Consider the following 26,957-nt stretch of genomic DNA (forward strand, 5'->3'; position numbering starts at 1 on the left):
TAGTGGACCTGGGAAAGCTGAAACCTAAGCTTCCATGGGGGAGGGGGGAGCCTGGTTGGAGTCGAGGGACACCTGTAAGAAGCCATCCAGTTTTGTCATAAAACCGAATAAAGGACCAGAAATTGGAGGCATCAAGTTCTTCTGAAGGCAGGGGTGCAGGGTGGGCCTGGAATAAAGATGGTTGGTCAAGAGTGTCCAAAAGGATCCTCTAGACCAGGGGTCGGTAAACTACGACCTGCCTGCTCTACAGCCTGTTTTTGTGCTGTCTGCAAGCGAAGAGTGTTTATTTTACATGTTAAACTTTCTTTTTTTAAGAGAGAGAAAAAGAGAAGGAAGAGGAAGAGAAGAATATGTGGTAGAGACCACAGTGTAGCCCACAAAGTTTAAAATCTAATCTCTGGCCCTTCATAGAAAAAGTTTGCCGACCCCTGACCTCAAGCCCCAGATTCCTACCTAGAGAGGAAGTTACTCCTCCCTAACCCTAGAGAAAGCAGGACATTTACTCTCTAGAGATGCTGAACCAGAGGGACTTGAGACTTGGGGTCATCAGGCTCAGCCCAGGGCAGACGGGAGGCTCCATGCTGGAAACAGGGGCTAAAGGGGAGCCTTTATGTTAAACAGTGAAATAACCAGCTCCCTTCACTCACAGGCTCTCAGGATGCAAGAAGGTAGGCTGTTATCCTCCAAGCAAGAGACTGGATAATTCCTTTCCAGTCTCAAGAGTATTTCCAGTCTCAGTCCCAACCAGCTCAAGAGTAAAGACCTATTTGAGAGAACCTAAAAACATAGCGTGTCCTTGCCTTGTGGGGAGGGCTTCCAGATGACAAGTGTGACTCATACACAGAAGGTTTTCAGTTCAGCTTCTTGGTACTTAGACAACCTAGGATCACTAGTTGTTTCCATTAGGCCTCCAGGAAACACAGAAAGCAAACAACCAAAAAGGTAACAGAGGGAAAACTTAGGCAAACACTTTGATCAGAAGAACAATTAAAAAAAAAAATGGGGAGGTGGATTCCCTGGTGGTCCAGTGGTTAGGACTCAGCCCCTTCACTGCGAGGGCCGGTTTTGATCCCTGATCGGGGAACTAAGATCCTGTAAGCTGCATGGCGCAGCCAAAAAAAAAGAAAAAGAAGAAGAAAAAAGAAGAGAATCACAAAAAAGACAGAATGAGAAATGAGAGAAAAAAAAAATTTTAAATCAGAAGAACAGACAAGAAGATCCAATATCTGAAGAGGAATTTCAAAGAGAGAAAATAGAAGAAATGAAAGGGAAGAAATTTCAAAAAATAATTAAAAAGCAATTCCAATAATTGAAGGATGAGTGTTCAGACTGAAAAGGCTCATGAACCTCCCAGCACAACACATGGGGGAAAAAAAAAAAGAGTGCCATGAAGACATATCACTATGAAATATCAAATACTGAGGAAAGAGAGAAAGGTCTAAAAATTTCCAAATGGGGAAAAAAGATCACAGGGAAGGCAAGGGGATCATAATGGCATCGGATTTCTCAACAGCAACACTGGGAACTAGAAGATTAGGAGGTATTATCTTCAAAATGCTGAGAGAAAATTATTTCCAACCTAGAATTCAACCCTTGGCCAAAATGTCCATCAAGCGTGAAAGGAGAATAAAGCTCAACAAAGTCTCAAAGAATTCACCTCCTGTGCACTCTTTCTCAGAAAGCTGTAGGATGAATGTGCCTCAGCAAAATGAAGGAGCAACAAAAATAATGAGAAAGAAAAGAAGAGCTGCAAACAGGGGATCCAAAACAAGACAAAAGTATTCCTGGGTGACACACGGCTACACACAGGCTTGGAAAGTCCAGACCAAAACAGCAGAAAGCCAGAGGAAGCTGGAAAGGTATTTCCAAGGAGGGGAAAAAATTAAACATACAAGATACATGTTGCATTTGAAATTATTGAGAAGAAATGTTTCAGATTTTGTGGGAAGACTAAGAATGAAAGAGTGATTGGTATAAAAAAAAAGTGAGGCAAATATTAACTGCAGAAGAAATAAAAATTTCTACAGGAAATGAAATAGAATCACAGCCCACTACGTAGCTCAGATGTCAACAGCTAGAGTAAAAAATATAAACTCGCGATACTGATGAACTGAAAAATAGGGATATAATACATTAAGAGGAGAAAAGGCCTGTGTGGGTGAGTGTAGGTTTGAAGTTGGAAGTATAAAGGAACTATTAAGTTCTTGCCTTCCCTGGAGTGAAGATGATAACAACTAAATCTGATATCCAAATAATATTTAAAATTGAAAAATCAAGAAATAGTAGTATAAGCATGTTATATTGAATTATAGATGTAAGTTTGAGAAAAAATAGCTAAGAGAGTTAAAAGTAGTAGCCTCCAGGGAGAGGAAAATGAGGGGGCTGTGGAGGGTTGGGACAGGGAACTACTCATTTTCAGTGTAAGCCTGGGGGTACTGCTTGTCTTTTTAAACCACACACACACATTGCTTTGTAAAGAAAAGCAACACAGATTTATGCTGCGGAACTAGTGTAAAGTATTTACTCCTCAGCCTCTTAGACAAGAGGGAAAAGAGACAGGGAATTAACAGTCACTGAGAAACTACCCTGTGTCAGGCCCTAGTTCCATGTTTTCATGTTCTGTAGTTTAATTTTCAGAACCACCACGAGAAGGCATTTAATGATCACTTTACAGATGAGGAACCTGAGGTTCAGAGGGGTTCAATGACAAGTCACAGCCACGCCACGGCTGAGGAGGAAGGCTTCCCCCCACGTGTCTTGAAGCCCACGGTTCTGCCTGCTTTGCAGCAAAGCCTCTCAGGAACAGGAAACTCTGGATAAGCTTACGTCCCAACCGCCTGCTGGAGAGCTCCACCCCATCTGCACTCAAAGTCTTGGCACCTCTACAATTGCTCCTTTCTCACCAAATCTGGTCACTTCTCCTGGGGTCCTCACAGCTCACCCAAGCTCAGAACCTTCTACCTCTTCCCTCTCCAATGACTCAACTCTTCAAACCACATCAAGTCCTGTCAGTTCTCTGTGGGTGCACCTGTGCCTGCCTCCGCCCCATCATTCCCACCCACAGGACCCCCATGCACTCTCCTTCCTGATCCAGTCACTCACCTCTTAGAGAAATTAATCCAATGAATGTGTACAATGTGCCAGGGCTCGTTGGGCACTGGGGACACGGCAGTGAACAAATGAGGTACCTGTTCACATCGAGTTGAGCAGGTTGGGAGACAAGTAATAAAGTCACAAATCAACAAGGAAATCCACCCAGTTAGTAGGAAGTGCGGTGAAGAAAATGAATCCAGTCGAGTGTTATAGGGTGTGACTGGGGCTAATACTTTATATCAAGGGTCGGGGAAGGCATCTTTGATAAGGCGCTAACCATGTGAAGATCCAGGGAAGGAACATTCCAGGCGGATGAACCAGCAAATGCAGATACCCAGAGGTGGGAAGGAGTCTGGAAGTTCAGGAAATAAAAGGAGGCTAGAGTGGCAAAGCCAAGTGAAGGAGGGGGAGGGAGGGTAGAATCTGAGTTCAGAGGGAAGCGGGGCCAAGACACATAAGGTTAGAGAAGGCCCAGCAAGGAGTTTGGATTTTACTCCAAGTGTGATGAGAAGATGACAGAGGGCTTTAACCAGGTCAGTGATGGTTTTTATTTGTGTTTGTAGGAGGTTACTCTGCTGTGCAGAACAGATGGGCAGGGCAAGTGTGGAAGCAGGAAGCCACTAAAAGAGCTTGGTTGTGAGACTCCAGTGGCTTGGGTGAGCCTGGTGGCCGTGGAGACGGTCAGCAGAGGGTGGGTCTGGGATATGTTCTGCAAGCAGAACCAATATGGCTGTTCATAGGATGGATATGGGCATGGGAAACTGACATCAAAGTTTACTCTAATAAGAAATATGCACCCCAGCTATGATCATACCGTTAAACCATTCAGAAATTTTCAATGACTCCCAACTGCTCATGGAATAACGTCTAAACTCCTTAGCCGGGCCCAGACCTCCTCTCTCTTCCCAACCTTATCTCCCTATTATTTTTACACAGCATGTGCTCCAGCCAAATTGGACTTCCTATATTCCATTTCCCCAAGACTTCCCCCTGGGCCCATTGTTGTGAACTGTCCTTCCCAGCTCCCTCCTCCTCCCCTCCACGAACTGAAATCTATTCTTCAGCTCCAGTGCCTTGTATACAGACCCAAGCTCTTTGGGGTCAGAGTATCTGAGTCACCTTTGAGACCCTCTTAGAGACTAACAGAGTACTTCTACTTATTCACCACCTTCCCCTATCCCCAACCTACACACACACACACACACACACACACACACTCCTGCCTACACCACTGCAGTGCAGTATCAAGGATGGAAAGACGGTACATGCGTGCTCTGAAAGGGGGTGGGGCCCCTGGGCACCATGGAAGCTTAAATCAGGGCTCCTCACCCTTGATATGCATTCATTCAAAGATTTAATGATACAATTATTAAAGTACTATATTTGAAGATTCCAAAATTTTCATGGAAAGGAGTCAGATTTCATATTATCACTGTGGTGTTTAAAAAAACAAAACAAAACAAAACGACACTGACTCAGACCGAAAACCCTGTTTTGACTCTCAAGGTAGTAAATGTGTGGTCTTAAGCAAGACATATTAAAAAAAATTCTATGCTTCAGTTTCTTCTTTAATATCCAATTATAAATCATGGATATTAAAAGATATCTTTCTTGGTTGTTGTGAGGGTTGAATTTATGTATTAACTTTGTAACCTCTGAGGTGCTATTGAAACATTTGGTGGTAGTAATGTTAAGGGTAGGAGCACACTTCAGCATTTTGCTGGTTCTCAAAGATTATCATGTTGAACAAGATCTATTACTGTATTTACCTGGTTAACCTTCTACATCGGCTGGAACTAGTGCTCAACTGACATTCGGTGATTGGATGGTAGTGGTGATAGAGTATCAATTTCCCAAGTTAAAGTGTTAAACAGTGTCTGTATAAAAGGAGCCACTTTCTTGTTCTTCCCAGTAGGAAAAATTAACATAGAGTGACATGTTGGGCTCTGTGATAAGTGCTTTCTATAATCAAATAGGGAATTGAGGGAGGGGGGGCAAAAATTAACTAAGACAATCCAAAGTTCCATGTGCAAGTAGGTGCATAAAGTAAAGAAGACTAATAGAAACAAAGAAATAATAAAAATTAAGCTTCATTCACCCTACTAAAATATCTCAAATTGATTCTTTAAATGCCCAAATCTATAACTACTATGGAATGAAATTCTAATTACAGATGCTAAGAAACATATTCACTGTGATCAAATGTGTGTATCTGGATATTAAGATTGTAAATCCAGACTGTAAACAAATGAGACACCTGCTTACTGTATTTGTGCCATATCTTTAAGAATGAAGAATTTGAAGAAATTGGAAAAGAAAATCCCTGTAAGTATTAAAGTAGAGAAGTTAGCGGGAATATTAACCCATATTCTTTTGATTGCTAGTGCCAGAATCTCAATTAGAATGATTTTAAGTAAAAAGGAGGATTCACTGGCCCATAAAATCCAAGAAAAAAAAAAAAAAACTTCTGGAAGGGTGGGGATGTGATGGGTTTCAGGAACAGCTGGAAACAGCTTCTTCTGTATGGATGGTAATGGCCATCTATGGATAGGTCCAGAGCTGTATACCTGATACAACTTTCGCCACCAGAGAGACTTCCTCTCTTTATCAGGTTTCACATTCTCAGAGGCCATCAGACTTCAAAAGATAGGGAAATCTGACTCGCCTGGCTTTGCCTAGGGGTTAAGCCTAGAGCAATCAACTTTATCCAAGAGTCCAGTGAAGTGGGGTCATGCATGGACAGACAAATCCACAGATGTCCACAAAACACAAATGGATAGAAGATGGGCTACACAACCAGGAGATTGGTGCTGTCTACTCGAACTTGGACAAGCCACTTTATCTCTCTGAACCGTGCTTTCTTCCCTCATCTGAAAAACTGAGAGACTGGACTAGTAACCTCTAATGTCTCTAACAGTTTTAATGGGCAGGAGTTTTTTCAATTTTAAAGATTCGTGTCTCCCCACCAGCAGCAACCAACCATTACTGGATGCCAGCAAGCCAAAACATTAGAGCTTTTGCAAAATGTGATACAACACTTCCTCTTCAACATGTGAGAACCTATCAAGAGAGTAATTCTATAGCCAGAAGGCAGCTGCTATTCTTCTACCTTCCCATCACATTTAACAAAGAATCTCTGTCTTTTATTTTGTTTTTTGTTTGTTTTGTTTTTTGTTTTTTTTGGTGGTACGCGGGCCTCTCACTGTTGTGGCCTCTCCCGTTGCGGAGCACAGGCTCCGGACGCGCAGGCTCAGCGGCCATGGCTCACGGGCCCAGCCACTCCGCGGCAAGTGGGATCTTCCCGGACCGGGGCACAAACCCATGTCCCCTGCATCAGCAGGCGGACTCTCAACCACTGCGCCACCAGGGAAGCCCGAATCTCTGTCTTTTAAATACAGTTCTGTGTATTGCTTTCTTCTTTTTAAAATCTAGATGACAAACCACTTGAATGGCATTTTCTCTTCAAGGAATTATACCTATATTGAGAAAAAGAGATCAATGACAGAGAGAGAGAGAGAGAGAGAGAGAGAGACATGGTTTGTTTGGAGGTCAAGTGAGAAAGAAAATGGACTAGGGAATAATGAATGTTCCCTACTGAAAACATATACCTCTAACTTCAAAAAAACAAGAGAGATTATAAATATTCCTTAGACACAAAAGCAGGATAACAGTTTATACTTCCTGAAAGATCAAGGACCTTTCCTCTAAAGATGCACTTCAGTTACCATATCTTTCATGGACGTGAAGTACAGCAGAATGACATGAAGACCACATAACATAACGAGAGGAGCTAGTCCCTAAGTTCAGAGGTGACAGTGCCAGTAATGAAGTGCCACTATATCCTACCTCTGAGGAGACGCCTACAAGACTGTCGCCATCATCCTATAAGATGTACATTAACTTAACTGCATTCTCTCCTTTCCTGCTCCCACAAAAATCCCAATGGGACAGTTATTACTACATTCATTTGGCAGATGAGAAACCGAAGGAATGAAAGGAAGAAGCTGAGGCACAGGAAGGTAAATGACCTACGAAAACACAAAGGGGAAGAGGGGAGCGAGGCACCAGATGACTGATCCAGATCCTCTCACTACAAACCCTGAGGACACACCTGCCCTCAAAAACCCACCTCTATCACAGCTCTAGAGTGTCATCATTATGTGCGGCTTTCAGGTGATAAGTATAGTTTTAAAGACTCCAACTGAATTCCTTAGAGAGGAGAGTTGAGTTGGGTTTAGTTGAGTTAAGCTGAAGAAAGCTAAGTGTGGCCAATGACCCTTTTGAAATCCCTTACCTAACAAAATCTGAAATACAAGAAAAGTCAATTTATTTCAAAACAGAAAATTCTAAATTATAATCAGAACCTAAACATATCAGAGAGACATTCAGTCTTTGAATAAATTTATTGATTCTGCCACAAAGATTTGGAGCAAGAAACCAAATTAAGGATTCCATTAAAGCCTCTGCTTGTTGGTTTAACCAAACATAGAATGTACACACTTCATACTGTTTTAGAAATGACAGGAGATTTTTTTTTTTTTAATTTGACACACGGTTTCTGTCTTCAAGGGAACAATTCAGCTGAGGAGAAAAGACAACACACTTCAAAAATCACGAAGCAATTCAAGCAGGATCGGGGGTTATCTTCTTTTTCTGAATATTCCAGCCCAACATTTTACCTGTATGTGGAGGGAGCAAGGATTCCACAAACTCACCCTTAAGCAACGATGACAGGATGAGAATGTGATTCCCTGACAGAGAAGCAGGTTAGAGCAGCCTACAGAGAACTGAAGACTCACGGGAGGGGAAGCCGAAGGGCTGGTTTACCAGCCCTGGTCCTAGAACTTTACATGTTAACGTTAACAAGTAAGACAAAGATCCTCTGCCCTCAGACTCTGCGGGGTCCCTCCAAGCTGCTGGGGGTTGTAGAGAACACCATCCCCACCAGTTACAGCTGCCAGAACTTCCATCTCCAGGAGTGTCACAAGGCAGAAATGGTGATAGTGGCAGAAGACAGGGGTCCAGACCAGGTAAAGTGTCTTCCGTGAGGGTACAGTGGGTGACGCAGTTCATACTTTCTTATTAATGCTAGACTAGAAGCCATGAATCTGAGAAGTACAACATTCATTCAACAAATCCTTCATATTTTGTAAATATTCACTTTAAAATATTTAAGAATCAACCTTGTGCCAAGCACTGTTTATGGGGCCTTGGGTACATGATGATTAAGGCAAAATCTGTATCCAACATGGTCTGAATGTTTGTGTCCCCTCAAAATCATATGTTGAAAATCTAATGCCTAATGTGACAGTATTAGGAAGTGTGGCCTTTAGGAGGTGAGTAGGTCATAAGAACAGAGTTCTCATGAACATGATTAGTGTCCTTATAAAACAGGCCCAAGAAAGTTCCCTTTCCCTTCTGGCCATGTGAGGATACAATGAGAAGTCTGCTACTGGAAGAAGGCCCTCACCTGACAATATGGGCCACTGGATCTTGAAGTCCCAGCCTCCAGAACTGGGAGAAATAAATTTCTTTTGTTTATAAACCACCCAGTATGTGGTATTTTGTGTGGGTAGCGCACCTGGAAGAAGACACCAACTGACAGACAACAAACAAATACTACCAGTGGTAGAAAGGGAAATCAAGCAGCATAGGGGAGATAACAGTAATATGGTGGGTACACAGGGAGACAGCATTTTAATCAGGATGGTCAGGGATAGCTTCTCTGTCCTGGGATAATGATAAATAAATGACCAGCGAGACATCTGAAGGGAAAAAAAAAAACTAAGCAAGTGAGAGAACAGCAATACAGGTATTGGGGCCTTGGGGCAATGATGTTTCCAATGTAGTTAAGAAACCTATCCCCGTGTATAATCATGCCAGACCACCAGGGTGTTCCTCATTTCAAGTCAAGAGAAGGAAGGGCTAGTATTCAGCTGCCTGTTAATGGCTGGTGTCCCTACTGGTAATTAACTCTCTTGACTCTCCCCTGACAAAAGGCACATTTTCAATTTATTACTGTACTTTAAAAAAATGTACTATACATACAGATTCTAAATACTCAAACAAACAAAATAATATACAGTTAGCTCTCTGTATCTACAAGTTCCACATCCACAGATTCAACCGTGGATCAAAAATATTTGGGAAAAAAATCCCAAAACTTGAAATTGCTGCACTCCAGCACCTATTTACATAGTTTTTACACTATATCACATATTATAAGTAATCTAGAGATGACTTAAAGCAGACAGGAGGATATGTATACATTTATATGCAAATACTACACCATTTTATACAAGGGACTTGAGGATTAATATCACCAGGGGGTCCTGGAACCAAACCCCTCAGCAGACACTGACTGTAAATGAAAGTATGCCTTACTGCAGTGCCATTCCATAGAGGTGAGTACCACCAAGAGCCCCCTGTATAGTCTTTCTGAAATTATCCATAGTGACACACACATCCTTTTTCAATTTTTCACTCAATTGGACCATGTTACATAAACTATTGTTTCTGGCTTTTAAAATTCAATCATTTAACTTGGAGATCCTTCCATATCAGCACACACAAATTTAGCTCACCCTTTTTAACAATGACTATACTCTTGGACATATATGCTATCACTTCTTTAATTAGTTCCCTAGGGGTGGGCATTTAGGTCATTTCTAGTTTTGTTTGTTGCCATTACAAATAATGCTGCAGTAGACGTCTGGACATGTACCTTTCATACATGTATGAATATACAGGATACACTTCTCAAAATGTAGAGTTGATGAATCAATCAGCATATTCACTGAAATTATTTGCTACAGATTCCCAAATGGCCTTCTAAGAAGATTTATACGCATAGGAAAGTGATTGAGAGTGCCCGTTTCCCCATAACCTTACCAAAACTAGGCATCAGCAAACTCTTTGATTACTACTAATCTTATACATGAAAAATGATATCTGATTGTTGCTTGTTTTGCATTTATTTAATTATGAAAAATGTTCAATGCCTATGAGCCATTTGTATCTCCTTATCTGTGAGTTGCTTTCAGATCTGTGACACACACAACTGGTTGCCTACCCATTAGCCATTCTCCCTTTCTTCCTTTCAGACAAACATTAATTTTGTTTGGGACAGAAGTTTGCCCAGCTTCCCAAACTCCTTTGCAGTTGGCAGGCTAAGGGGCAGAGTTGCTAGCAGAGCTTGTTAAAGGGCAGACCTGATTAGCATGTATCTTATTGGCTGCTGCCATTTGCCTCGGATGTGGTGCCTAGAGGTGGAACAAAGAATGAAGCCACCCATAAAGACAGCCAAACAGGAAGAGAGTCTAGACCCCTGGTGCACTGTGCGGCCACTGTGCCACCTCTGGGCTGTCAGACTTCTTAGGTGAGAAAAGGAAAGCCCCCTTTTAAGACCCTATAGCTGGGTTTCTGTCGTACAAAACAAACAGAATCCCAAACCGAAAATTTCCTTTACCCATTTCTCTACTGGGTTTTTGGATTTTTTCTTACTAATTTGTTAAATTCCTTGGTCATATGTATTGTAAATATTTTTCCTTGGTTTATCATATATATCTTTTGATTTTGTCTATGACTTTTTTTTTTTTTGGGTAATAGAGAAGTTTTTAACGCTTATGTGGTCAAATTTATCAGTCATTTTCCTTTATGGCTTCTGTGTTGGGAGTTTTTCAGAAAGGCCATATGTAACCCAAAATTACGAAAATAAGTTGTCCATGTTTTCTGTTAGTGCTTTAAAATTTCAGCTTTTATATTTAAAACTTCAGTCTATCTGGAATTAATTTTGGTGTAAGGACTGCAGTGGAGATCCTGCCTTATTGACCAATATAAATTTGTTGTAAAATTCATCTCTTACCCACTGACTTGAAATGAATTTTTAATCACATATTACATTCTCATATATATGCGCATCTACACCTAGATTGTCCTTTGTTCCACCGATGAAACTATTCTCATACAGATACCAACTGGCTTTATTATAGTTTTATAGTATATTCTACCTGACTGGGACTCTGCTTATTCATTATTTTCCTCTCATTGTTCATTATTTGCATAATATTCTTTGTTACTTTCATGTGATTTTTTTCATATGACCTTAAAAATAGACTTGTTTAGTATTCTTGCCTCCTACTCTCACTGGAATTTTCATATGAACATACTTTAATAAGATTAATTGTGATTTTGCTTAGAGTCAGGGTGTCCTGATAAATTTCTCTGAGGAAAGCCTACAGATGGAGTTAGTTACATTCTTGACACCTACAAATGCTGGGGCCATGTGGATTTTAGACAATGAAATGTGACATGGTACCCCTAAAACAAAATCTGCAAGCACACCTCTCTATAGTTTAAAAGGATCAAGTATCTTTACAGAACGTCTTCTGAGATGTAAACTTGGTATGAAAAGTCAACAAATTATTTTTTTCTCCATGGTCAGTTCTTTTTTTTTTTTTTTTTTTTAAACTACCCACTTTTTCTCCCTATCAACTGTCTTTTTTTTTTTTTTTAATTTTATTTATTATTTATTTTTGGCTGTGTTGGGTCTTCGTTTCTGTGCAAGGGCTTTCTCTAGTTGCGGCAAGAGGGGGCCACTCTTCATCGCGATGCGCGGGCCTCTCACTATCGCGGCCTCTCTTGCTGCGGAGCACAGGCTCCAGACGCGCAGGCTCAGTAGTTGTGGCTCACGGGCCTAGTTGCTCCGCGGCATGTGGGATCTTCCCAGACCAGGGCTCGAACCTGTGTCCCCTGCATTAGCAGGCAGATTCTCAACCACTGCGCCACCAGGGAAACCCCATGGTCAGTTCTTATTCTTCTGATCCATCTTATCAGATTTACTACAGGCTATAGTTACCATCTATAATATTCTCAAATCAAGAAAATCATTCTCAGCAACCCTCGGCCTGCTCACACGAAACAAGACAAAATCAAAACAACAAATACCCCTCAACTCTATAAGACTGGATAGCAAGTTGTCTGTGAGGGAAGTGAAAATACTCTGGATTTGCAAATCTTTAAGTTCACTAATCAATCATAAGTATACAAAAGTGTTTAAAACATGAAAATAAATTTTTCTGGGTAAAGTTATTGCTCATGAAATTCTAGATTCCATTTGTGCTAAACACCATATAGTATTTACAATATAATCCAAGGCACCAGTGTTCATGAGCAAGGCCTTTTGCTTCAGGAGGACAATGCTAGTATTTTTTTTTTTGAGGTTTAGTTGATTTATAGTATTATATAAGTTTCAGGTGTACCACAGAGTGATTCAAAATTTTTAAAGGTTATACTCCATTTATAGTTATTATAAAATATTTGCTGTATTCCCTATGCTGTACGTTTCATTTTACACACAGTATTTTGTACATCTTAATCCCTTACCCCTATCTTACCCTCCCCCATCCCCACTCCCACTGGTAACCACTAGTTTGTTCTCCATATCTGTGAGTCCGTTTTTTGTTGTTGTTATATTCACTAGTTGATTTTTCAGATTCCACATGTAAGTGATATCATACAGTATTTGTCTTTCTCTTTCTGACTTATTTCACTAAGCATAATACCCTCCAAGTCCATTCATGCTGTTACAAATAGAAAAATTTCATTCTTTTTGATGGCTGAGTAGTATTTCAGTGTGTGTGTGTGTGTGTTTGTGGTATCACATCTTCTTTATCCATTTATCTGTGGATGGACAGTTAGGTTGCTTCCATATCTTGGCTATTGTAAATAATGCTATGAACATTGCATATATTTTTTTGAATTATTGTTTTCGTTTTCTTCAGTATATACCCAGGAGTGGAACTGCTGGATCATATGGTAATTCTATTTTTAGTTTTTTGAGAAACCTCTGTTTTCCACCGTGGCTACACCAATTCACACTCCCACCAGCAGTGTACAAGGGTCCCCTTTTCTCCACATACTCACCATGTGTTATTTGTGACCTTTTTTTTTTTATACATTTATTTATTTATTTTATTTTTGGCTGCGTTGGTCTTTGTTGCTGTGCGTGGGCTTTCTCTAGTAGTGGTGAGCGGGGGGTACTCTTTGTTGTGGTGTGCAGGCTTCTCATTGCGGTGGTTTCTCTTGTTGTGGAGCATGGGCTCTAGGGCACGCGCAGGCACGGGCTCAGTAGTTGTGGCACACAGAGTTAGTTGCTCCGCGGCATGTGGGATCTTCCCAGACCAGGGCTTGAACCCATGTCCCCTGCATTGGCAGGAGGATTCTTAACCACTGCACCACCAGGGAAGTCCTGTGATCTTTTTTGATAGTTACTCTGGCAGGTGTATGGTAATATCTCACTGTGGTTTTGATTTGCCTTTCTCTGATGATTAACAATGTTGAGCATCTTTTCATGTGCCTGTTGGCCATCTGTATGTGTTCTTTGGAAAAATGTCTTTTCAGGTCTTCTGCCCATTTTTTAATTGGGTTGCTTGTTTTGATGTTGAATTGTATGAGCTGCTTACATATTTTGGATATTAACTCCTTATCGGTCATATCATTTGCAAATATTTTCCCCCATTCAGTAGGTTGCCTTTGTGTTTTGTCGATGGTTTCCTTTGCTGTGCAGAAGCTTTTAAGTTTAATTAGGTCCCATTTGTTTATTTTTGCTTTTGTTTCCTTTGCCTTAGAAGACAGATCAAAAAAAATATTGCTACAATTTATGTCAAAGAGTGTACCACCTTATGTCAAAGAGTGTCTAGAAACACTTTTCTTCTAAGAGTTTTATGGTTTCTGGCCTCATATTTAGGTCTTTAATCCATTTTGAGTTTATTTTTGTATATGGTGTTAGAAAATGTCCTAATTTCCTTCTTTTACATGTAACTGTTCAGTTTTCCCAGCACCGCTTATTGAAGGGGCTGTCTTTCCTCCCCTGTATATTCCTGCCTCCTTTGTCATAGACCATAAGTGTGTGGATTTATTTCTAGGCTTTCTATTCTGTTTCACTGATCCATGTGTCTATTTTTGTGCCAGCACCATGCTGTTTTGATTACTATAGCTTTGTAGTATAGTCTGAAGTCAGGGACCATGATACCTCCAGCTCTGTTCTTCTTTCTCAAGATTGTTTTGGCTATTCGGGGTCTTTTGTGTTTCCATACAAATTGTAAAATTATTTGTTCTTGTTCTGTGAAAAATACCATTGGTATTTTGATAGAGATTGCACTGAATCTGTAGATTGCTTTGGGTAGTATGTTCATTTTAAGAATATTAATTCTTCCAGTCCATGAACACAGTATATCTTTCCATCTGTTTGTGCTATCTTCAATTTCTTTCATCAGTGTCTTATAGTTTTCTGAGTATCTCCATTTGACTTGGTAAACAAAGATGTGATCAAATAATGCAGATAAGCATAGTGCAGATAAGCACTTGGGAGTGCAGGGGACTATCTCCACCCATTACTGCACAAAGACCATGAAAGGACAACAGACCTTTACAACATTATACACTCATCTATTGCTGTTCCTTGTGAGTTTTTCCTTCTCGGAGTTGTTTCCTCACATATGCCATTTTTCCCTATAAACAAACTTTGTTCACTTTTACTATGTAAGGTCAGATCCTGCTCACTGACTGTGCAGAAGCACATGATATTGAGGCTTCCCATCATGCTTTTAATTCAAACTTAGAGTCAGTTTAATGTAGCAACTACTTTGCTGTGCTCTTGTAAACTTTACCTTTAAGTAAATAAATCTATCTAGCTTACTGTGGTAGAATGACTTCATACAGTATCTGTCCTGATAGAATGCTGTGATATTTTGATACAATAAGAAATATATATTTTGATCTTGATTCAGGTCTGCTGGCACACAATTCCTAAGACCTTGTGATTTCCTATGTAAGAGCTATAGGTGCATCTTCTGTTACAATATTTACTTTTGTTCCCAGTTCCTGAAATAGTTCCAGAGCAGTAAAAGTGAAATGAACGGTTTTGGTTATTCATAATAAGCCCCTTTCAACCACACCAGAGTTTATGTTAATGTGGTGACTCTTGGAAAACCCCTAGGTAACCTAAGGATGAGAGCTGTTTGCCGGGGAACCAACCATGTGATTAGAGGGTTGAAACTTTCAGCTCCACACCTTCCACGTCAGGGCAGGGAGGAGAGTTAGAGGTTGAATTAATCACCAATCAGCAATGATTTAATCAATCCTGCTTATGTAATGAAGCCTCCATAAAAACCCAAAAGGATGATGTTTGGAGAGCTTCCAGTTTGGCAAACACGTGGAGTTACCAGGAGAGCAATGAGCCCAGAGAAGACACGGAAGCTCCACATACCTTGCCTTATGCATCTCTTCCACCTGGCTATTCATGAGTTATATCTTTTTATATCAAAAGCTATATCTAGTAACCTAGTAAGTAAACTGTTTCCTGAGTTCTATGAGCAAATTAAGAGATCCCAAGGAGGCAGTGGTGAGAACCTCAGAATTTTCAGCTGTGGGTCAGAAACACAGGTGACAGCCTGGACTTGTGATTGGCATCTGGAGTGGATGGGAGAGGTTCGATCCTGTGGGACTGAACTCTTAACCTGTGGGATGTGATGCTATCTCCAGGTAGAGAGTGTCAAAATTGAGTTCAACTGTGGGACACTCAGCTGGTGTCCAGAGAATCAGAGAATTGCTTGATGTGGGAACTAACCCCCAAACACATTTGGTGACCGGAAGTGGCAGAAGTGAAGCACTGAGAGCAGAAGAGACACACAGGAGGGTGTTTTCCCTTAGCAAATGGTGACTGCTGATACTGCAGTTCCTATCAAGTTTCTGGATGCCTCAATATTTTTTATATTTGTTATCGTATTGAGAGGGTATACAGTTAGATAATTACAAATGCATGTTATCAATACTGTCTATTAGTGCTTGAGTTTACAACTGTAGGTCTAGAAACACTTCTGTGTTTACATTGTGAACTATAAATGAAGTTGTCATGTCTCCATATATACTGAGCTGCTGTATCTTGAACCCGTAACAGGAGGGCATTTACACAGAAGGCTAGACTGTAATTGTATCAAGGCAACAGTATGTAAGGTTTTGTATCTCACTTGAATGTATTTGTCTATGCATTCCATTTTTTGTGACGTTATTGACCATACTAAATACCTACTCTGTACTCAGCATTCTCCCAAGCAGTGTGGTACACAAAATAGTAAAAAATAAATTTGTTTCTGAAAAACTTACAACCCTGTTGGTGAGATACAATTTACTTAGATAAGAGCTAGAGAACAGTGTATATATTACATTTTATACATACAGACTCATATATACAAATACTTATACTATACACATACTATAAATATGTACATGTGTCCACTAGAATGCAATGGCAACTAGAACATCTTGTTCACCACCCATGACCTAGAATAGCGCCTGACATATAACAGGTGATCAATAAATACTTTTTAGATGAACGAATGAATAGCCCAATAGTTAAATTGGGCCTTGTGTTAAATAGTTTAGGACTTGATAAAGGCACACTCACTTTATTAGAAAAGGGCCTCAGGGTGGAGGAAAGGGGAAAAAAATCTGCCCTTGGACAATGGGTCGAACTTGGATCAATATCATGGCACCAAGCAAGCACTAGAATGAGCGGTCATAGCTCTTCACTATTTGGACAAGATGAACCCTGAGAAAGGTCAGAAAGAAGAATACAGAATATTCAGAATACAGCAGGTTAATATCTGCTAGATGTTCTAAGGCCTAGAGAAAGGCTGAAGGGCTGCTTGGTCATGAGCGTGTGGAGGGATGCTGCCCCGGCACAGGCAACCCGGGGGAAAGGGACCACTGGGTCTGGACACAGAGGGCAGTTTAGCCAAATCAAGAAGTTGAGGTTAATAAGAGGAGCAAAGAGGAAGGACAGGAGCAGAGCCTGGAGATCCAAGGGACAATGATGCACAGAGTGTCTAGGGGACTATGTGGTGGGAGAAACAGGGCAAACTTACTAAACTGAAAAGATCAGAGGGCGGGGGGTGGGGGTGTGTGAAGGAACCACAGTGTCCAGAACTGGTCAACTTGCTGAAATGGGAACAGCAGAGGAAGAGAAAGATCTGTAGGGTCGTGTAGCAAAAAAGAAGGATGAGGCGATAGCTATAAGAGGCAGCAATCGGTGACCGAGGAAGTCAAGAAGGTTGGTGTCATCTCTAAGAACTTCAAGCTGATGACAGTGGTCACATTAACCAGGGACAGAACTTTCTAAGGACAGAGCCCCAACAATATTTTTATGTGTTTCAAAAACTCAAGCAAGCACAGCTCTACCCAGAGCTCCCACAGCGAGAGCTGAGTAAGCCTTCCCTTCCTGCTGGGAGTGTTGCACGCAGGAACTGGGTTAAGGAAAATAAAAAAGGCTATACTGAAAAAGGACGGGGGACAACCAAAAGATGACCTATCATCTATAAGAGTGTGTGGATATCACTGTTACTTTTCCTTCATTTGTCTACAAGGATTTATTGCATACCGATGCATTATATGCTCGACCCTATTTTGGGTGCTGGGATTACACTGGTAAACAAGACTCACTTGGTCCTAGCTCACAGTGAGACTACATGCTGAGGAGGGTGATGGCTAAACAAGTAAACATACGCACGATAATACAGTTGTGACGGTGCCGCAGAGGAAACACTGGAGGGGATGAGATGGAGACTAATGAGGACAAGCAGAACCCACTGTTGACAGGCCTTTCTGAGCAGGTGGCATTTTAATTTAGACTAAAAGATGATGAGAAAGGAACCAGGTAAAGATTAGAAAGAGGAATATTCGAGACTGAGGAAACATCGTGTGCCAAGGTCCTGGGGTATGAAAGAACCTGGGAATTTAGAAAAACAAAAAGAAGACCAAGGAGGCCAGCATAACTAGCAAGGGAGGAGACTGACCAGGCATGAAGTTGAGGGGACAAGCAGGAATCACATCACAGAGGCCATGAGGTCATGTCTGCATTTTATCCTCTTTACAGTGGAGGACAGTCAAAGGGCTAGAGAAGAAACTGGAACGGGCTGCCTTGTGGAGAACAGACAGGCTTGGGGGTGGTGTCAGGAGAAGAGAAGAGACAGGAAGCTTGCGGAGAAGGCTGGTGTGGCCCAGATGAGAGTTCCTCCATGTGCGTGGAGAGATTACCTGTGCCCCTGGACGGCCTCCCTTCCCCTGGGCCCAGAGAGGCGGCTGAATGGCCCGGACCCTCCCCATCAGGCTGAGCACACGCTGCCGCAGATGCTGCTTAGAGGAGAAGTGGGACAAGAGGAAACTGCTCTGGGTACGCAAGGCAGGTGCTCTGCCAGGAGAGCACCCGGCTCACTGTTCCCCACGAGGAGGCCCAGACACCACACTGGAACACGTACAAGGGGTCCCTGACCTCAACGTGTCAGTTCAATCAGGTTATTTACATGTCCCCTCGCCATGATGTAAGATCAATGGCAGTGCCCCGAGGACAGCTGTCAGAGAATCCTGGGCGCAGCGCGGTCCACCGCTTCCGGTGAAATTCCTTCCCTGGTCTAAGGCTCTGAGTCCTTCCCTTTCCATCCATCACGGCCTTGCTCATCTCTGGACTCTCTCCCTGGCCCCACTCAGCACAGCTCTGGTTTGTTAACCTTAGCAGCTGGGCAAGATATATTTTTCAGCATGTCCTTCTTTACTAAATAAAGCCCTGAACTTTTTTTTTCGCCTTCAGTGTGGAGTTTTAGCTGCCCTGTATGATTTAATTGTGGATTTTTAAAGTCTACACCTGCCTAGAAGCCTTGGGCTGTGGGTAACCTTTTACTAGAGGTCTAATAAATAAAATCAAAAAAGGAACTGCTGAAGTAAACCATAAATGTCTTAAAGACCGGCCAATAGGCAAAAATGAGAGCCGTAAATTTTTTAATCTTTTAAAACATTTTTTTGGAGAGTGAAATCCTATCATTACAGAACAGCTAGAAGGAAAGCAAAGGTAACAAAAAATTTAACTCCTTTCCTTAATTTATATTTGTAAAAGTATCTCTACTAGAATTCATATGACATCAATGGCATTGAAAGACCAAATTAATTTGTCAGTCACCTTTGTTTTAATTTATAGAAGGATGGCAGGAAACCACCAAACCTAAGTAACTCTAAGAAAAAAATTTTTAATAAAATAAAATAATAAAATAAAATAAAATTTAAAAGCTTTGTAATGAGAAAAGGGCCCAAAACAAAAGTAGGTACTTAGTAGAAAGAAATGAGCAATATAACCCACAAGGAAAACTTATATTTTTGTCCTTAACATAGGAGAAGAGGGATAAAAATTGAAAATGGAGTTCTATGAGTTATCTACATCGAGAAACCCCATCATCCAGATAAATAAAATTTGAAAAACAGAATGCTGTATATATATATATATAATAGGATGGCTTTAGGAAAAGTATCAATCAATAAAAAACGCTTTGTGTTCAAAAACAACTTTTTAATAGAATTTTTGTAAGAAAAAAAACCAGAAAACCATACTACAGATCTACTTGAAGGGTTTAATTAATCTAAAATTAAATGAAAAAAATGGTTTTATATAATTTTTCTGTATAAATATACACAGATGAATATTTGAAAGTATCAAAACTTCATAAATAGCCAGTAATACTCTGGGATAAAGCTGAGATTTTTTTCTTACGAATATTGGGAACTCCACCTACAGATTAGCAAGTTTATCCAGAGACACAGATAGACACACACTCACAATTTCATAAAGCTTCTGTTAACAAGCTGAGATAAAACACGAAAATGTCACTCTAAGAACTGGGGGAATTCCATATAAGCAAGGTCTATTTTGGACCTGTTTCCCAGAAGGAGAGAATTACTAAACAGCAAAAAAGATCCTCTACCCACAAAATTGTCCAACAACATGGAAATCGAGTGAAGTACCACTGTGAGACTCATACGAAATTCTAAATTTAAAGAGAGGCATGTTTTCGTTTGTACATTTTCAATTATGCATCTCCACCAAGACAGACAACTAAAGACAGCCCGGTCAGTGGTGGCAAAAAACCTTAATTGTAGTGAGCAACCAAAGGGCTGACAATCCAAGACGTTTCAAAACAGCACACCTATTTTAGAGCCATTTTCAACAGAGCAAGATCTATGCAGACAGCCGAGTGAACAATGCTGTTTTAATAATGAACACCCTGAAGGAAAGGGGGCAGTGCTAGTGATTCAGATTTTTCATTTTCATACTTAAGTTTATGCATCAATTTCTGGGCTAAAGAAGAGAAGAACCACTCACTCGCTGTACCCATCCAGCTGGACTCCGGCCCAGGACCCCTGAGCCCTGTGGCTGTTTCATGTCCTTGTCAGTTAATGCCACAGCTCAACAAAAAACAGCAGATCTGAGGACGTGCAGGTTGACTTGCCAACATACAATGTTAGTGCGTGTGGGTTCAGAGGACAGTGCATTTTTCTTTCTGTTTTAATTGTGACAAACAGCTGGCATTTCCACACTTATTGGGGTGTACAAGGTTTGAAAGGGATGCTAACGTAAATGAGTTTTGTGGAAACAATAAAATATCATGTTGTGCCTGGAGTAGGGGAGTGTATTCCTTCTTCCTCAGGGCTGCCCACAGACCCTTAACTGGATCTGAGTTTCCTGTCCTCAGACTCGTCCGTGTGGCAGTTCAACTACTGGCCCCCAGAGGTCACTCCCCATCACTCCTCAAAGATTTATGCCCCTGGATCAATATTTCTCTGACATCCGTCCTGCCCTAATTCCCAGTGATTTCATGCTGTGGAGGGTATGCTTCCAACTCTCTGACCTCTCAATTCCTCGAGCTTTTCTCTCCCAATAATCTTGTCCTTTACTCGATGTCAGCCACTCACTCCCGCTATCATACCCTAGTCCCTGTGATTGCCAAGCAAGCATCTCACTAACCACTACCCCTGACTTTTCAGTGCACACCCTCTAGTACCCAGACTCCAACCATCTTTCAACCTGTCCCTCACAGCCTCAAATCTTCACTTTGGTCCTTAAGCGGACTCACATCCATGGTCCGTCATGATCATTAACTCCCTGCAGAATCAGCTATCGTGGCCTACTCTTGCCCATTATACTCCCCTGGCAAAACTTCAAGCATAATTAAACCCTACCCCATGCCTGCATCCATAAGCTGAATTTGGCTGAAGAACAGCGGTACCATGCTAAGCACTCTCTTTAAATTCATGAGCACTAACCTCAATTTGGGCCTTTAATGCTGCCCAGTACTCATCATACATTTCCCAAGTACCGATCTATACTTTCTCATTTCTCCTCCAATTTCCAATATCTCCTCCTCCATCCTAACTCTGCAGTTGACCTTGCTTCCTAGTTCCCTGAGAAACATGGAAGCAACCAGAGAGAACCTCAGCAAGCTCCCACGACCCCTTGATTCGGGCACAGGGACTTCCTCTGGTTACTACAGATAAAACTGTTCAAGGTCATCGGCTCTGCCCATTTACTAGGTCCATCCCTTCTCACTCACCCCAGGACCTCACAACGGTGATTCACCCCCCACCTTCTCCCTCCCCAAACACACACAGCATTCTTTTGTCTCTCTCCTGGATCATTCTCCTAGATGACTTGCTCTTAATTTCTCCTATATAGAAAAACATATCATTTGTCTCCTACATAGACAAAACAAAACCCACTTCCCTCTCCAGCTGTTACTTCATTCTCTTCTTCCTTTTAAGAAAGGAAAAATTCCTTGAAAGATTCGTCTGTGCTCACTGTTTCCTATTTCTCTCCTCTCATTCTCTTTCCTTACCCACTCCAATTGGGATTTTTATCCCCATCACTGCACCCAAACCCTCTCTGCGAGGTCACCCACAACCTACATAGGGTGCTAAAGCCAAAGATTTATCCCCAGGGCCTCATCTTACTACTTGTCAGCAGCATTTAACCTGCTGACCACTCTTTGCTGCTGGAAACACTTACTTTACTTGACTTCTAGGACTTCACAAACTCTAGACTTTCTCCAGGAAGAGTACCGGCTGCTCCTCCTCAGTCTCACTGCTGCTTCCTCCTCATCTCCTTGACCTTAATTCTGAAATATGCCAGTGCCATTCAACATCTTCTTTTATTTACATTCATTCCTCTGACGACCTCATGTAATCCATCACCTTAAAATATCATCTGCACACTCTTGATTCTCACATTTATTTGAGCCCAGGCCTTCCCCGGAACTGGAGACTTGAATATGCAATTGCCTAATCAACACTTCCACTTGCGTATTCAAAAAGCATCACCTGAAACTCCTGATCTTTGCCCCAAGACTTCAACTTCCTGGAGGCTTCCCCACATCAGTAAAAAGAAACTCCATTCCTTCAGCTCCCCAGGCCAAAAACCAAGTCATCTTTGACTCTCTTTATCCCTCACCCTATATCAACTGATTAGCAAATCATGTTAGCTCTACCTGTAAAACCTACCAGAATTCAACCAATTCTTTCACTTCAACCAGCATCACTCTAGTCTAAGCTACTATAGTCTCTTGCTCAATATAGCCTCATAGCATCTGACTGGTCTCCCAGGTTCCACTCTGGACCCCCATAGTCTACTGACAGCACTGTAGCTAGAATGACCGTGTTAAAATGTAAGTCAGGTCATGCTGTTCTCCTTCTCAACACTCCCTATGGCTCCCATCTTACAATGGCTTATAAGTCCCGACATGATGGTATGAGCCACCTCTTTGAGCTCATCCCCAACCCTTCTCCCCCTTGCTCACTCTGCTCAGGCCACCCGGATATTCTCAACCTCTCCAGACACACTGCAACCTCCTTTGCACCTGCTATTCTGGAATGTTCTTCCCTTCACGTGCCAAATGGCTCTGTTCCTCACCTTTGAATTTTTGTTCAAATGTCTCTTTAAAAACCTCAAGTTCCTCTCCTGCACTTACTATCCATCTTTCCTACTTCATTTTCTCTGTAGCTCTTATTACTATACCATAGACTGTGAGTTTTACTATGTATTTATTATCTGCCTGACTTGATAAAATGTAAATTCCATGAGAATATGGACTTTGCTTTATTCATCTCTATAGCCCCCAGGGCCTGGTCTAATGCCTAAAACGTAGTGTATGCTTAAATACTTACTAAATGAATAAATAAATGCATGTTTTTGCAACTACCAAGATGGAAGGGCTCTTCTGGATCATCTAGGCCAGGGATTGGCAACTTTTTCTGTAAAAGGCCAGACAGTAAATATTCTCAACTTCGCTGCTGTAATGTAAAAGCAGTCATAGATAGTATGTAAACCAATCAGTGGGGCTGTGTTTTAATAAAATTTTCTTTCTACATGTGGCTAGCAGGATTTGACCTGTGGACCACAGTCTGCCAAACCCTGATGTAGATTTTTAGATCTGCTGCACTGAGCATTAAAGCCTTAACCACCAATTCTCCCAGAATTTATTAAACAGACTTCATAACTTCTAGAGCTAGAATGGACCATCTAGACCAAGGATCATCTAATCCAACCCCTGTGGCAGACAGTAGATGTATACCTAGTATCCATTCTCTCCTTCTTTCTAACTAAAACAAGTCCAATTTTACTGAGGGGACAGTGATGGGCCCCGCTCAGAAATTTCTCAGTCTCTCTGTAGCTAGAAGTGACCACAGGACACAGTTCCGGCCAAGAAGACACAAAGAGAAGTTGAGTGGAGGGTCTTTTAGGAAAAGTCCTTTAATTCGCAGGTGACACACTCCTTTTGCTCTTTACCCATTTCCCCTCTTCCTATTTAAAATGCAAATATCATCCCAGGGAATGGTGAGAGCCACACCCTAATGGCAGCAGAGCAGAAGGAGAGGAGAGGGGGCAGGAATGTGGAAGACACAGTGGGGCAGGCCCTCTGGATGTCTTACGATGAGAGGAAAAATTAATCTCCAGATAAGCCATGATAAGTGGCTTTTAAAGGAAGGCTTTTAAAGAGAGAAGATAAATCTTTGGTTAAGCCACTATAAGTGGCTTTTAAAGAGAGAAAATGAATTATCCAAGACCCTAAAAGAGAATAGAGACTTGAACTGACCCTGACCCCCACTTCGGTAGCCTTCCTCTCATGCCTCTCCCCTCAGAGTAAATTCCTCCCACAAAATGCGATTCCATCCAAAGTAGACGACATGTGAATTAGACAAGCGTTGCTCCTATCCCAAAAAGATCATTTCCCAGCCTCAAATAACTTGGAATTCTGGAGATTTTATCTAGCTTCAGACATGGTTGGAGCCACACTGCTCATCCTATCATTTGCAACCTAAGCAGAAAGAGATGGTTCCTCCACAGAGCTGTGGCAGAAAAGCCCAAGGCAGGATTCTCATTGGCCTGACTTGGATATTGGGCTCATCCTTGAACCAACCACTAGAGCCAGAAGGATTACTATTCTGATCTGCTTAAACTGGGTTACAGGCTCACCCCTGTGGCAGGAGAGATAGGTCAGCCCCACCCAAATGGGGTCTGAATGGTTCCTCCCAGTAAAAAAGGGCTCTGACATCAGAAGACACGGGGAGGGGAGTGTTGAAGTGTGTACATGCATGTGCGCGAGCACACACACACACACACACACACACACACACACATCATTTTTGTGTGTGCCTACCCCAGGAAATTAAGAGATGTGGGTTGCAGGCTTAGCTCTCTGACTAGATGCAGGTCAGCAGGTTGACACATGACCTTTGGTTCTGAGTTTTCCAATCATGTACAAAAAGAAGATAACTTATCCAACATTACCTTTAAGTTTTAAAAGATGGATTGAAGCAGGGTATTTGAAACGCCTTTGAAAAGTATAAAGTGCTATATAAGTATGTAGCATTATTATAATTAGTGAATAAATGCAACTGATATAAAAGGAAAAGAAAATAAGAAATAGAAAAATCATCCAAACCTATACAAATCTTTAAAACATCTGTTACTATGATAAGCACCAGAAAAGGCCTCAGATTGCAATCTTCCCAGACAGCAAGGACAGGCTCTCCTGTGCCCCACCTTCCGGGGACAACTAACAGGCCCATCATGTTCCTTCAAAAACAACTTGCCTCATTCTACCCCCAACCCTGTTCTAGTCATACCTCCTCACTCTGCTGATCTTTAAGAATCAAAATAATTTTCTAAAGTAACGATATACATATCATTTCAAATTTTAAATGACTTGGATAAATTGACGTATACATGGTCATTTGCTGTGGCATCTGTTTGCAATAGCAAAAGACTGAAACAACCTAAACGTCCACTAAAAGGTGACTAGATAATAAAATTATGACACATCCATATACAATGGATACTATGCAGCTGTTAAGAAGAATAAAGAAACTCTTATGCACTGATTCAGAGAGGACTGCCTAGATATAATTAGTGAAAAAAGGAAAGTGAAGGATTGGTATAGAGGTTGCTACCATTTGTGTAAAAGGCAAGAAAAGAACACTCACACCAGTCTACACCTAAATGCATGGGATTTCCCTGGTTGGATACATAAGTACCTTGGTTGCCTCTACCAAAGAGGAGCTAGGTTGGCTGAAGGACAAAGTGTGGGAGAGACTTCTCCCCGCTTATCCTTTTGTATCTTTTGAATTTGTACCCTGTGAACATATTACCCTTGCACCAAATAAATAACAGACTGGTGGGATAATACAGCATAAACCTTATGGAAGGACAAACATACCACCAGGTCATACAGATCTCTATTAACTAACCACAGAGGTTGATGCACTTGGCTGCCAGAATAATTAACTCTAAGCTTAATAGTCTAACACAATAGCTGTGTTCACATAAGGTAGTGGCTAGAATATAACAATTACCCCACCATCCCCTACCAACCTCATGGTGGGGACCATGAAGCACACAGCCATCCAATATTTAAGCAAATTCATGATTCTATTAGCAAGAACAGACAATGGATAAGGTGACCAAATAGGTATTCAAACAAGAGCATCCCCCTCATTTAAGTATGTAAGGATGTATATATGTATGTAGCTGTACACAAACACACACACACACACACGTAAAATAAATGAGTGGCCAGATTTTCAACACACTCTCCATTTCACAGATACAGAGTGTATTCAGCCACAACTAACAGAAACCCAGACCTGCTGTAACTTAAACAACTTGGGGTTTACTTTTCCCACTGAACAAGTAGTCTGCAGGAAAGTGGCTTTTGCATTTGCAACAGCAGGTTTACAGTGTCAAGGCCATGAATTCTGTGATTCTCCTATCTGTCTCCTCCTGGCCACAAGATGGTTGCTCTTACTCCAGGCATCACATTTACATTCAGGACAGGAAGAAGGGAAAAGAGGTGATGTCAGTCCTTTTCATCAAGAAGACAAAAGGCTCTCCCAGAAACCCTCAAACAGACACTTGTGTCTTGTTAGTTTGACCCATATTGTATGGCTGTTCCTAGCTGCAAGGGAGTCTTAAAATGTAAATAGTTTTTACAGTCTATGTAGTAGAGGCATGGAAGGGCAAAGGAAGTTGAGAATGACTACAGGACAAGCCAGCCCACAGCGTGTGCCACTCTGTGTGTGTACTCTGATAGGGTGCAAAAGTTAGCATGTAGAGGTGATTAATGAAATGTTACCCCTGACAGTTTATATTCTTTATTGCCTACCTTAAGAATATTTTTAAATGTGACAATATAATGGATTTTAGATTGGATGCGTAAGCTGAGAAGTGGAAGTAATAAGGGCTTCTCATAGATCCAGAAATAAAACATTAACCTACTAGTCATATATTTATACTTATGTGCTTCCCTATTAAAATTTAATCCTCCTATCAAATAAATGCACATCTAAAAGTTAAACACATTTATTTTCTGTAGATTTCTCCTTAAATATGTTTTCATTCATTTAATGAACTATGTTATAATTTTAATTAATTTCTCAGCGTTTACAAACCAGTTCTGTTCCCTCAGCTTTGTTAAATAGTAAACAGTTTTGTT

General features: G+C 41.2%; 1 protein-coding gene across 5 annotated transcripts in view; it reads right to left on the reverse strand.

The window, feature by feature from the left end:
• TASP1 (taspase 1) overlaps nt 1-26,957 on the reverse strand; it is a 275,170-nt gene that overhangs the window by 86,108 nt on the left and 162,105 nt on the right. The gene's annotated exons all lie outside the window — the stretch shown is intronic.

The sequence above is a fragment of the Lagenorhynchus albirostris genome, chromosome 15, assembly GCF_949774975.1.
Source record: "Lagenorhynchus albirostris chromosome 15, mLagAlb1.1, whole genome shotgun sequence".
Lineage (NCBI taxonomy): Eukaryota > Metazoa > Chordata > Mammalia > Artiodactyla > Delphinidae > Lagenorhynchus > Lagenorhynchus albirostris.